General features: G+C 39.2%; 1 long non-coding RNA gene across 1 annotated transcript in view; it reads left to right on the top strand.

The window, feature by feature from the left end:
* The window catches only part of LOC107965062, a 72936-nt gene extending 69495 nt beyond the window's left edge, over positions 1–3441 (top strand). The window contains exon 3 of the long non-coding RNA XR_003305419.1: positions 1379–3441. This is a non-coding gene — a long non-coding RNA (uncharacterized LOC107965062). The remainder of the gene's footprint in view (positions 1–1378) is intronic.
* Positions 3442–14023: the final 10582 nt, after the last annotated feature.

Raw genomic sequence — 14023 nt, 5'->3', positions numbered from 1 at the left:
TTCCTCTCCTGTCCCAAAACTCGCAACTAGGAAAAATTTTAAAAGCGTGTCATGGAGAAGTTATCGAGGCGAAGGCGTAAAGAGCAGAATAAAAGGAGCAAGGTTTCCGCTGTCCCCAATTTTTATCTCTCACCCCCTCGAGCGCGGTTCTCGAGAAGGGGGGGAGGGGACAAAGGCTTCTCTCGAATCTCGTAAGATTCTATACTTCGTCGCCGGTTAACTCACATTGTTTGCCGGGAAAGGACACGTAATGGGAAGAAGCGGCTGTGCTGAGAGGACGGTTAATGTCAGTGTTTCGCCACGGATAATACGCACGGTGTACGTGGCAAAGTACAACGTTGGCCTCCCTCGCCGTTTCCCTTTAACGAGTCGCATAGCGTTGAAATTGATCGGTTCGCGGGACTTTCATTTTCGATATTGTACAAGCGGGCGTCGCCGTGTTTCGTAGGAAACGTGTGGCGGTTCCGTGGGATGTAATGGTTTGACGTGTCGGGATTGTAAGTAAGGTTAACGCGTCGGGTTGAGAATTCTTTTGGAGTATTTTTTTCACTCGCAGAAGATGAAACGAGTATTTTATCGAAAGTTTAAAATTATCGATTTAATGTAATTACACGCAAGATTATTCGAAGAAATCAATTTTCGCTTTCGCTTTCGTAGTGAACAAAATTAATAAAGTTACTTGGATAATTTCGAGAATGACGTGAAGAGAGGATTATTTAATAAATAAAAATTATTTCAAAGTGAACTTGGTTCCATATTTTTAATTTTTCAATTACTTTTATGCACTCGAATCTTACCTGCCTCTCGAAATGAAATCCCGCTCAAAAATTTCTATCTAATCCACTTAACTCTACTGTAATGGTTTGACGTCGATGACGTGTCGGGATTGTAAGTAAGGTTAACGCGTCGGGTTGAGAATTCTTTTAGAGTATTTTTTTCACTCGCAGAAGATGAAACGAGTATTTTATCGAAAGTTTAAAATTATTGATTTAATGTAATTACACGCAAGATTATTCGAAGAAATCAATTTTCGCTTTCGCTTTCGTAGTGAACAAAATTAATAATTAATAAAATAAAGTTATTTGGATAATTTCGAGACATTATTTAATAAATATTGAAATAAATTATTTCAAAGTGAACTTCTTTCCATATTTTTCAATTACTTTTTATGCACTCGAATCTTACCTGCCTCTCGAAATGAAATCCCGCTCAAAAATTTCTATCTAATCCACTTAACTCTACTCCACCAGGATATCGTTTTATATACACACGTGTACGCAACGCTGACGATCGGTCGAACAATTTTTCCTGTTCCTCTCCGGTGGAGAGTGGCCGTAACACCAATTTCCACTAACTTTTTCCTTCCGTCTGTTCACAGACGGAGACCAACCACGGCGATCCTGTTGGCCGCCGTAGGAGATGAAAATGCGATCTGTCGGTGGAGGGGAGGGTGTATGGCCGGCGCATCGACGCGTATCGACGGGTCGGAAAAACCGCGGCAATCTATCCGGGGATTGCTCGTGGAATCGGCTCGAGAAGGCGGCCCTCTCTGATTTCCTGGTGTTCTTGCGCGGCGATGTGCCGCTTTGGCCGCTGCCAAGGAACGAAAGATAAACAGGCATAGCAGAAGTAAGTTTAGGTAATTGTAAAAGAATAAAGAAAAGAAAAGAATCGTCGGTGGATCGAACGATGTGGATCATTATCTCGGGGAAATGTGTTAAATTGCGTAGTTGCGGTTTGGAATATGGGGCGTGATCCTATGATCGTAACAAGTAACGAGATGGCGAAATTTAATTGGGAGGGAAGGAGAAGGAATTTTGTATTTAAAAAGAACGATAGTAATTTTTCTCACCGTTTTCATCCATGCTTGTTAAAAATTATCGACACGAGTCTTGATCCAATTTCCAAAATTATCATCATCCTTCGATTCAAAAAGAGAGAGAGAGAGAGAGAGAGAGAGAGAGAGAAATTAGAATATATTAAATCCGTATAATTTCAACTACCTTAATGGACCGAGAACAAAGACTGAAGAAAGGACTCCTCCTCTCTTCTCCTCGACCAAATGACCATCTCCATAAAAAAATACTATTACGGTTTCGAAATCGAACCTGAGGAAGAAAAAGGGAGGAAAAAGAAATGAGATTGGAAAAGGGAAATAATCGAGGGTCAGGCGGCCGTTAAAAATGGCCCGCGCGCAAAGTGCAGAGAGCGTGCAATGGGTAAACGGGTGGAGGATCGTGCAAATAGGAGGGAGGGGAGGAGGTAAAAGGGGAGAGAGAGTCGTTAGGTGCCCGGGGCCAGGGCCGCCATATTTTATTACTTAAACGGCATGCCGGGTAGGTTGTTTGTTGGTTAAACAAGGAATTAATGCCGCGGTAATCTGTCATTATGGGATACTCGTGCAGGAGGAGGACCAACCCTCGTAGTTGCATGCCGTTCTCTCCTCCTCCTTCTCCTCCTCTTCTCCCTCCAATTGATCCAGCTCTCTCGTTAACCCTCTCTGTTTTGCTCTGCTTCGCATAATTTCCAATTGGTTCCCTCGAAAAGGAAAGAGAGAGAGGAGAGAAGAAATGAAGGAGAGGAGAGACGAAGAAGGAGAGACGAAGAATCGCACACGTTATATACTATACACCATTCCGCGATCCATAGCCGAAAATGCCAATTGAATGAATAATAGACGAAGAATCAATGTTCCGGATCCTGACCCCGAGAGTTTTCGTCTCTCGTGTAGCACACAGTCGCGCGGCCAACCCTCGGCGTATCGCTTCCGCTAACTTTCCGATCGATCTCACTGCGGACGCTAACGGAAATTGCTATTGCTTTTTACCCCGTTCTCTATGAATTCGCAATTTCTCTCTTCTTTTTTCCTCTCGTGGAATGAAAACGCGTGGCTGTTGGAAACTTTCCCTATATTCGATCACAATTATTTACACCATCTGATTAAATTTTATTGTAACTTAATTATAATTGTGTCATTGAAAAAAGTATAGAGAAGTGTATCGAACTTTCTCTTTCTACATTCGATCACAATTATTTATACCATCTGATTAAATTTTATTGTAACTTAATTATAATTGTGTCATTGAAAAAAGTATAGAGAAGTGTATCGAACTTTCTCTTTCTACATTCGATCACAATTATTTATACCATCTGATTAAATTTTATTGTAACTTAATTATAATTGTGTCATTGAAAAAAGTATAGAGAAGTGTATCGAACTTTCTCTCCCTACATTCAATCACAATTATTTATACCATCTGATTAAATTTTATTGTAACTTAATTATAATTGTGTCATTGAAAAAAGTATAGAGAAGTCTATCGAACTTCCTCTCGCTACATTCGATCACAATTATTTATATCTGATTAAACGGACAATTTTGTAACTTAATTATAATTATGTCATTGAAAAAAGTATGGACAAGTGTATTGAGCTTGAAGAAGAAAAGAATAAGATTGAACACAATCAATTTCAATTGTTGGATAAAAATTTTCCGAATAGAAACGAGTATAAAACGTAGTACAACAAGTGAAAGCGCACGTTGCATCGTCGATAGGGAATTGAATAGCGCGTGAAGAGGCTCGTGTATATATACACGAATATTATAGCCGATTATTATCGCGATATAACAGCCGTGGAGAAGTCTGATAATTGGCGGGAGGAAGCGTAATCACGGCGTTAACACCGCTTTCGACAAATACCACCGTTTCGCATCGATCCCCCTACGCGCGCGCAAATTTGCGATTCATTCATCGAGCTATCGATTTTTTCCTCGCTCTATCTTCGATTCGATCCCTATAATTATACCAGCATTTGATCGACGTGGCTCTAACGATGATGCAAGAAAATTTTAAAGGGCTCTCGAAGCTTCGAAGAAAGAAAGTTTTTAGAAGTTTGGCACCGCCGATCACGATGTTTAAGATTCCTTAAGTACGTACACATGTCGAACCGGGTCTAAGTGGCGGCAGTGAGTGTGTTTACTTGTACACGAAAGGCAGGGGTGACGACGATGTTGGGGGGAAGAATGATGTGTGGTGAACGAGAGATTTAGAACGAGAGATTTAGACTGTTGAGGGGGAGGCTCTCTGGAGAGGCTTGAGAGAGAGAGAGAGAGAAAGAGAGGGAGAGACGGTTCTCCGTGGCGCAAAGTGCTCGAAAAGATTCGTCTTTACTTATCGTTACTTATCTCGTCGCCATTGATTTATTGCCACGGCTCCATTAATCCAGAAGAATTCGTGATATATTTAGAGATGGATCGGACAATGGAATTTTTATACTTGGAAACCAAACGAATTCTATTTATTTTATTTTAAAAAGGACTTTCTTCCTCTCCCTTCTCATTCACGCATTTGCAAATCACCCTAATCCTTGTAAACTTTCCTTGCGTGTTAAAATAAAAACTTCACTCCACCATTCATTTATTTCTCAAACTTTCCCTTTCGCATCAACAGTGACACACGACGAGTGTCACTGTCAAAGTGTCGGTTAAAATCGATTAAGGAGCTCGTCGAACGAGGCTGCACGATGCGTTTAGAAAACGTTTTTTTTTTTTTTTTTTTCGTGGACAACAAAACGCGACGTTGGAAACGTCACCAAAAATAATCGAACCTCTCTCTCTCTTTCTCTCTCTCTCAGAGGGCGTTAACCATCGAGCGGCTAATTGCAGTGAACAAGTGTGTGCACACGAGTGGCCCCTAAATGCAGGAAATAATGCATTTCGTGAGCCAGTCAATCGGTCATCTTATTACGAACCGAGACGATGAGCGGGTATATGACGAAGGTGGTCGGATCATCGGGACCAGACAATTTAATTGTTCGAACTTAAATGGGGAGCAGCTGCCTCCTGGTGGCCTAACAAGCTGGTAATAACCTGCCTCCTAACCTATCCCCTTCTTCGTCCGATCCACTCCACCACCGTTCGTGGATCCTCGTTTGGAGGGGTACGGTTAAAGGAGAGGAGCATTAAACGTTGAAGGTTATTTATTTGAAAGCGAATTCATCGAACGAATATTATTTTTCGAACGGGTCTTTCTCTTCTCTCCTTTTTCGGACGGGTAATTTTTTCGATCATTGAAATTAGAAATTATTATAGGGGGAGGGATTTTGATTTTTAAATTTTGACGATGGATGGAATAATTGGTGTATGAATTGTGAAAAATTTGTATATTTTATCGTGATTGATATTCGATAAGGGAAAGGAAGGAAAAACGTGAAATGTGTTTAACGATCTTGAAAAGTTTGGTACAAATATAAAGGAAGGATTATAGAGGAAAGTGGTTGTAATGATCGAGTAATAATAATACGTGTGAGAGAGCGGGGAAGGAGGAATGGAAGAAAGAAAGGTAAATATTAAACGGGGAAACGTGAAGCCCACGAGGTCAGTACGTGCGAGGAGCTCGACCAGTTTCGATAACAGTGTAAATACGAAATACGGTTTGGGAAATATACTTTTATTAATATATTATTTCATCGTAAAATATATGTATTTATATGTATCATTGATTCTAAAACAAGACAGATTATTTCATTTATCATAAACGAGAAGAATTTTATTTTGCGACAAGTACAATTATAATTCGTGAATCGTAAATGATTCAATCATGTTTATAGATCGATGAAAAATTCGAGGAAATTGGCGTGTGACAAAGTGATTCTTTCAGAACATTGTATTACGATTTATATCTCTCTCTTACACGTCGGACAATTAGAAAAACTAACAACATACGTGAATGTATTCGACAAATTCTACGAATCGTGAACGAGGATCATAAGAAGACCATCATAAGAAAATAGATCGACAAATTCATCGAAATACCTACGATAAAGAAATATCAAAATAAAGAGCAACATGGAATTCTTCGTAATAATTCTCAAACTGAATTATTATTCAGCGACCTGTAACGAGAATATATATAAATAATATAAACCAATTATCGTTACAAACTCGAAATAATCCACAATAATCCCTCGAAGGTGATGAGGAGGGAAAAGGAAAATAAGAGAGAGGTCTAATTCCGTCTTAATCACGAAGGATCGTTGTGAGGTTGGACAGGTTCTCGGAGACCTGTTCCTCCTCTCGCGTCAGGAATCGGCCGTTCACGCGTACAAAGTCGGACGGAGGAGAAGAGATAATCCTGTTGGATTCCATTGGACACATCGTTTCGTCGGGAACGAGAACAATTCGAGTTCGAGTGGGATGGGGGTTGGAACGCGTTGCGTAAGAGATTGGATCCATCTCTCTCTCTCTGAGAACTCTGGCCGCTGAGAATGGTAAGCGGAGGATTCCGTTATGCCATACGGTTATTGATATTAATCCTTTGGACGAGAGGGCGCCACCGATAGGGAAATTAAATTTCCCGTGAATTCTGGTAATTCAATAACCTATAGAACCGACGCCTTGTTACCGCGGGGATAATTAATTTTAACCGGTTTTTAGCATCGCGCGCTCGAAATTTTGATATTCCTTGCTGTTGGCTTGATACGATTTAAACCGGAATGGGTGTGTACCGGATATCGCAATGGGGATATATCGCAAATTGAATTATTCGAATATGTGTATATATAGGTAACGGGGATATTAAAATGTATTACGCGCGAATGGGTGAAATTGGATATACGTGTTTGCAGGTGTTATTATATATCGATTCAAACATTTTGTCCAACAATTTTCATACGAATTTAATGGGACGAGTCCCTTCTTCGTTGCTAAGGTAATTATTATTAATCTTGTTTAAATCGAACGAGAATTTTTCAAGAGTCTATAATTCTTTCCATTCGATAATCGATGGAACGTGATAAATTTTCGAGAGAAAAATGGGCGGATTCGATTGTGATATCTTTTCGCGGAAATAACACGAATTACACGAGGCGAACAATGATGTAAAGTAAGTTTACGAAGGGGGCCCTTTACTTTACTTTACTTTGCCATCCTTTGAGATAAAAATCTCTCGCGTTCCGCGAAAGAAGGCCGCGATTATCCGCCACGGAGATCGATCCCTTCCTTTCCTCTTTCTCTCGTTCCGTCTATTCTCGTTGGAAGGAAAAAAAGAAAAGGAAGAAAGAAAGGGAGTTCTTCCTTTCTCCTTCCATCCGAGCAAAAATCGTGGCCGATTGCGTTTCCCTTTTTACCTTTTCTCGAGTCGCTTATCATTGAACTTTTTCAATGCACTCGTGACAGCATCCAAAATACGTCTCGAAATTGATCCATTTCGATCGTTTTCCAATTTAGCCCGATACTTGTTTTCCCATTTTTCCATTTTCGAATTCTCAATAAATAAATTCAACGATTGAAAAGATTTCGAATAAAGTTATTCTTTAAAATTGTTCGAATAATTATTTACTGATTTGATTCCTTTTTTCAGTAAAAATTAATAAATAAATTAACTCGTATCGGATATAAATAATTCGATCATTTTCCAATTTAGCCCGATGCTTTTTTTATTTTTCCATTTTCAATTTTTTCTCAATGAATAAATTCGACGGTTGAAAAGGTAGAATTAATTTTAAAGATTTCGAGTAAAGTTATTTCTTAAAATTGTTCGAATAATTGTTTACTCGTGATTTCATCCCTTTCATCCAATTTAGCCCGATGCTTTTTTTATTTTTCCATTTTCGACTTCTCAATGAATAAATTCGATGATTGAAAAGATCTAATTTTAAAGATTTCGAGTAAAGTTATTTCTTAAAATTGTTCGAATAATTATTTACTCGTGATTTGATCCCTTTCTTCGATAAAAATTAATAAATAAATTAACTCGTATCGGATATAGCAGTGACACTAATTCTCCACATTAAAGTCCACAAATCGTGTCATCGATAATTTCACGATAATTTTATTTTTCTCTTCTCTTCTTCCTCTTCTTCCCCCTCCGTCCACCGACATATATTTTCTTAGGGTTGGAAACGGCGCTGGGGGAATTACTCCGCCTAGATCCGATACACGCGCAAGAGGGGGTGTGAGAGGCTCGTATATAATAATACAGGTCGTGATCGTTTCCCCGGGCAATATTAATAGTACTTATCTTCCGTACACCGCACACTATACGTGGTAATTATCGTCCAATCTTGGAAGGACCACCACCACAGCTCTGATATAACTCTCTGCCGGTTTGTCGAACGCGTGCGTGTTGCTCCGTTTTTCCATCGAATTCCTCCCCTTTCCTCTCATTTTCACCAAACTTGCTCCTCGTCGCGAACAATCGTTTCTTTTTTTTTTTTTTTTTTTTGAAAAAGCGTATTTGTTCCTTCCTTCCTTCCTTTGCTTTTTTAAATAAGTTTGATCATTACTTTTATCCCGAATTATTAATCTGGATTCTGGAGAAGGATTCGCAGAAGATACAAATTTCGAGGTATACTCGCGTGGGTGAAGGAAGCTCCCTTCCTTCTTCTCCCCCTTTGTGAGGCGAGATTTAAATTTAATTTAACGCTTTCACGTGTTAAGCGTCGCGATAACGAGCCACTGACAACCGATTATAATAATAATAATCACGTGGCGGGAGGGGGGAGGAGGATGCGTTCGAGGATATTTCGAGAACAGAGCTGTAAAGCCGGGCCTCGAGATTAACCCGTCAACGTTGGCTGGCCTCCGTTGCTTGGCCCAATCTCCCCCCCCCCCCCCGATACGGTTGTAATTTAAAGGAAAGAGTTTGGGGGGAATAACCGAGGCCGGTTAACAGGGATAATTAAATGTACACTCGTCCGGGTAATTGATATTTCGAGCAGATAGTGAACTCTTCCGCTCCCCCTTTCGCCGATCCGAACGATCCGAAGATCGAATCGTTCCGATAACTTTCCGCTCTTCTTTAATTCTCCTTTCTTCCTTTCTCTCTCTTTTTTTTTTATTATCATTGTTATCGGGGACAATAATCTCAGGTAGAGGGAAAGAAATTATAATGTGAATTAAAGAATCTTTGGAATGACGATTCCAAAAACATATTACTTCTTAAATTAATTTCTATTATCGTCTGTTTTCTAATTTCAATCTTTCTTTCTTTCTTTCTTTTTTTTTTATTAACATTATTATTGAGGGACAATAATTTCAGGGAGAGGGAGAGAGATTATAATGTGAATTAAAGGATCTTTGAATTGGAATGAAGGTTCCAAAAACGTGTTACTTTTCAATCTTAAATTAATCTCTATCTTATCTTCTGTTTTCTAGTTTGAGAATATAATTTTAATCTTTCTTCTGTTTTTATTATCATTATTATCGGGGGACAATAATCTCAGGAAGAGGGAGAGAGATTATAACGTGAATTAAAGGATCTTTGAATTGGAACACGAAGGTTCCAAAAACGTGTTACTTTTCAATCTTAAATTAATCTCTATCTTATCGTCTGTTTTCTAATTTGAGAATATAATTTTAATCTTTCTTTTGTTTTTATTATCATTATTATCGGGGACAATAATCTCAGGGAGAGGGAGAGAGATTATAATGTGAATTAAAGAATCTTTGGAATGACGATTCCAAAAACATATTACTTCTTAAATTAATTTCTATTATCGTCTGTTTTCTAATTTCAATCTTTCTTTCTTTCTTTCTCTTTTTTTTTATTAACATTATTATCGGGGGACAATAATCTCAGGGAGAGGGAGAGAGATTATAATGTGAATTAAAGGATCTTTGAATTGGAACGAAGGTTCCAAAAACGTGTTACTTTTCAATCTCTATTATCGTCTGTTTTCTAATTTGAGAATATAATTTTAATCTTTCTTTCTTTCTCTTTTTTTTATTAACATTATTATCGGGGGACAATAATCTCAGGGAGAGAGATTATAATGTGAATTAAAAGATCTTTGAATTGGAACGAAGATTCCAAAAACATATTACTTTTTAAATTAATCTCTATTATCGTCTGTTTTCTAATTTGAGAATATAATTTCGCTGTTGGACGTGAAAAGTGACAGTATGTCACGGATGATATTCGTATGAGCAACGCGTAGGAATTGTTATTCGTTAAATAAATCAAGTTTGGAAATTTGTAAAGAGCATTAGAATTTCGAATATCTGTTTGCACAGAGGGAGGGAGGGTTTCGAGGCCGAATACAAATCATCGCGGCATAGGTCGGAATAGTCTAGACATTAGCGGAACAATATTTGCTATGCTTTCCTCAAACTCAAACTTCTTTCGAAACTGCCTTATTAGGCAGGTAGAGAAGAAAGGAAAAAAATTAGAAACCTCCCTCCTCGCTTGACCAGCTTTTTCGCCGGCTCGGAAGAGGATATCCCCGAAGAGATATCCGTGGAACAACGACAACAATAAGAGTTACAACGGTTTACGGTTCTCGAGACGGCCTCGAGGTAGAACCAGAGAGTGGATGACTCGTTGCTTGTTTAGGACGGAAGTCTCTCTCTCTCGAGCAAACTTCGTCACGGCGTTTCCTTCAAAAGTCGTTTGAAATTACTGACTGACCAATCGTCTGTTTGGTCGGTGGCGTAAACGAGACGAGGTTGGGCTAGAAAACGAAGGCGTCTTGTGTCGAAGGAAAAAAAAGAAAAAGAGAAAAAAAGTGGCCATAAGTGGTAAGAAGTTTCGAAGCCACGTTCTTTCGCCACGGTCGAATAAATATCGCGTTTAATGGTGAAACATTGGCCGGCCGATGGTAAATGGTAAATGGTAATAAGTAACTATGCAAACACGTGCTGCTTGAAGATGGTTTGCAAAATAATTGGATAGACCAATGTGATCCTTTTTGAACGATGATAAGTGGACTCGATGAATACATTGGTTTATTTTTTAAATTATAAATAAACGATGGGATATTTCTTCATTTCTTATTTTAATAAAATAAGATTCTTTCGAAAGGAACAAATTGGAATCCTCCATAAGGATACGAAGATTAAGAAAATACAAACTAACATTGATATTAATTGTTATTATTTTAGTTCTTTCTTTTTTTGCCTTTTTCCATGATACTAATTTAAATTAGTATTATTCGCGATTATTGAGTAATTACAATCGGAGTTTATCGAAGGTTCGTCGATGTGTGATGATCGAGAAATTATCGTAGAATTACTGGAAATTCATTCATGGAAAAATTATTCGCGACAATTAGCCAGGGTATTTTTATTAAATCCTTTCGCCCATTTTCGAGAAAAAAGGGGAGGGGGAGAGAATATACCGTTCCGTTTCGATAATATACAACGCGATGTAAATTGGAAACGCGGCACATAAATTTGCATTTTAAAGCGTTTTAAAATCATCGGGGTTGAAACGGGGATCTAATATCAACGTCATATCGAATTTACCATTGGAACGAATTCAGGCAAACGCAATGTTAATACTTTTTAAGTTAATTCATTCACGGGATTCTATTGTTGATTCTTTTTTTCTTTTTTTAACAAATCGAATTTCGTAACGCGTTTCCACGATAAATTCGAGTGAAAAAAAAGAAGAAAAAAAAGTAGGCTTTTAAAGATTTTCGTTTGATATTCGTGGAATTGCGCGATTGATAAACATTTATTGACGATTCTCGAATTCGAAATAATTTCCAAGTGTTCTTCCGTGTACAAATTACATTTTATTATCCATATGAATGTGATCATATTTTCGATTACGGATACGATATCCGGGAAAATAAAGAAATAATTGTACACGTTTGCGCCATGTTTCGAGCATCGTCGAAATTTTTAAACGTTACATTTTGGTACCAAAAAAAAAAAAAAAAAATAGAAAAAAAATATTGTAGATCATCATATCATAAATAATCTTGTGAATAAATATACGCAAATTTTAGTTTCAAATGTATCACATTCACATACATCAAAAGATAATAAAAATAAAAAGTTGATTAAGGTTTACTTATGAAAACTTCAATTACTAGATTATTTATGCAAAATTCTTCGAAAATTTTAAAAAAGCACGTCATATTAACACTTGAAACATGAACTCTCCCTCTAATTTTCCCATCCATCCAGTATAATACTCTTCCTTCCAAAATTTGCAAATTTAACCAACCTTTATTCCTTTTTCTTTTTTATCAACCCTACCCCGGATATATATTAACACCCTTCGCCATTGCACACGAAGAATCACGAAGAGGGAAACTTCATTAACGGCCTCGTGAATAACGAAACGTGTATACTCGGCGCGTATACCCGCGATAGTATTTATCGAGTTCGCATTAATAGTGAAAGCGGAGTGGGTGTCGCTTAGTCGCTTGCGCGCTCGAGTGGAGGCCACTTAAGAAACGGGTGGTGCAAGGTGCAAGGATATATACACGAAAGACTATGATCGCCGGCAGCTGTTGACGCTCCAACAGGGCCCTACGAATACGCGTTAACGACACGACGACGAGGGCGACGAGGGGGTGGTGGTGGCGCGATGCACTTGGAAAACTTTCAGGCGGTTCGACTCGAAAAGTTGACTCGTTAAATATGAAAACCGGAAGACAACAGAGGAAGAGATTCTTCCTTCTCTATTCTCTGACGCGCTTGAAGAGAGGGCGTTGAGATGAGGAGGAAAGGGAAGCAATTCTCGAGCGTTTCTTTCTGGAATGATTGGTTTTCGGGAATTGTACGTGTGAAGGGGGATTTTTGTCTTACGCGTTGCTCCAAGAATCTTGATATTTACACGACGGGAACTTTGTGCATCGGTTATGCTGCTGTACTGTATTACGCAACACCCTGCTCCGAGTGTTTGAAGTTCGTCAAAGGAGAGAGATTGCAATCTTGTAACGAGGTTTATTTATATCTTAAAAAAGAAAAATTGTGCCGCCAAAGGAAACGGTTCGAGTTTTTCCTCCCTTAAATTTGACTCGAACTTGGTATAATAAAAAACGTGTATAATTATATAAACGAAAGGAAGAGGGAGAAAAAATCATTATTTAAAAAATAATTTAATTAAAATCGACCAACAATAAACTCTGCTGCACCTTGTATCGGGATAAGAAAGAGAGCGAAAGCGAGTGGAAGAGGAATACAGGGAGGGGAGTTGCATGGGTTGGGAAGAGGAAGAGAAAAAATCGTTAGACGATTTTCTAGTATCGGGCCAGTGTTGTCGGCAGTTTTAATGGCAGCTGAACCACTCCCATGGGAGTACCTGAAATATCGATCTGGACGAGGAACATGTTGAATTCTGGTACCAGCAGAGAGGTATCGTGTACACCGATTCCGAGCCGAGGAAACGATAAGACTTCCTTCTCCTCCTCTTTCTCCTCCTCCCCCTTCTTCTTCTTCTTCTTCCACTTCTCCTCTCTCTCTTGCCTCGTCCTGCATTCGTGCGCATCAACATCTCTTCTCTCCGGCCAAGCCTCCTCTCTTCCAACCATCCACTCTCGAGTGGACCAATGTGAACGGGGCTTTGTGATGGCATAACGAGCGTGGAGAGCCTCTCCCATGCCCCGTGTAATCTGGTCTTCGGGTAATTGTACGTTATACGTCCGGGGAGAGAGAGAGAGAGAGAGGAGCTAGGAGCGAGAGTTTGCGAAAAATCGTGGCTCATTCGGGTAGAAGTCGTGGAAGGGAGGGAGGAGGGAGAAGATATACTCGAAGAGGAAGAATATACTCGTGGAAGAAAGAGAAAGAAAGCTCGAGGTATTCGAGGGGAAAGAAAGAGAAGTATAAGATCGTGGCGAGCAAGAAAGAAGGAGGAAAAATACGCTGATAACGAAGAAAAATAAATTACTCGGGGCAGAGAAGAAGAAGCAGAAGAAGAAGAAGAAGAATATACTCGAAGAGAGAGAGGAAGAAGATTCGTGGCCGGAAGAGGAAGAAGAATAATATATTCGAAGAAAATGTACTCGTTCGAGATGGAAGAGAAGAAGAAGAGAGAGAGAGAGAGAAGAAAATTGCGGGGAAGAAGTGGAGAATGCAGAAGGGGAGGAAGATAACCGAGGTGGGAGCAAGCGTTGAAGAGGAGAGGGAAAGGAGAGGGGCGAACGGTGTGTGAGAACACGCTATCAGCGGCCTCCTCTCGACCCGGGGACCACACCGCGAGACCACCGTGCGTGCCTTCGCCTTTCTTCGCCAATATATCCGCGATCAAACATCGAGAGGCGAGTGGGTAAATACGTGAGTTACTACGAT

Source organism: Apis mellifera, linkage group LG10 (assembly GCF_003254395.2).
Source record: "Apis mellifera strain DH4 linkage group LG10, Amel_HAv3.1, whole genome shotgun sequence".
NCBI classification, from domain to species: Eukaryota; Metazoa; Arthropoda; class Insecta; order Hymenoptera; family Apidae; genus Apis; species Apis mellifera.
This window is presented reverse-complemented; position numbering and strand designations above follow the sequence as displayed.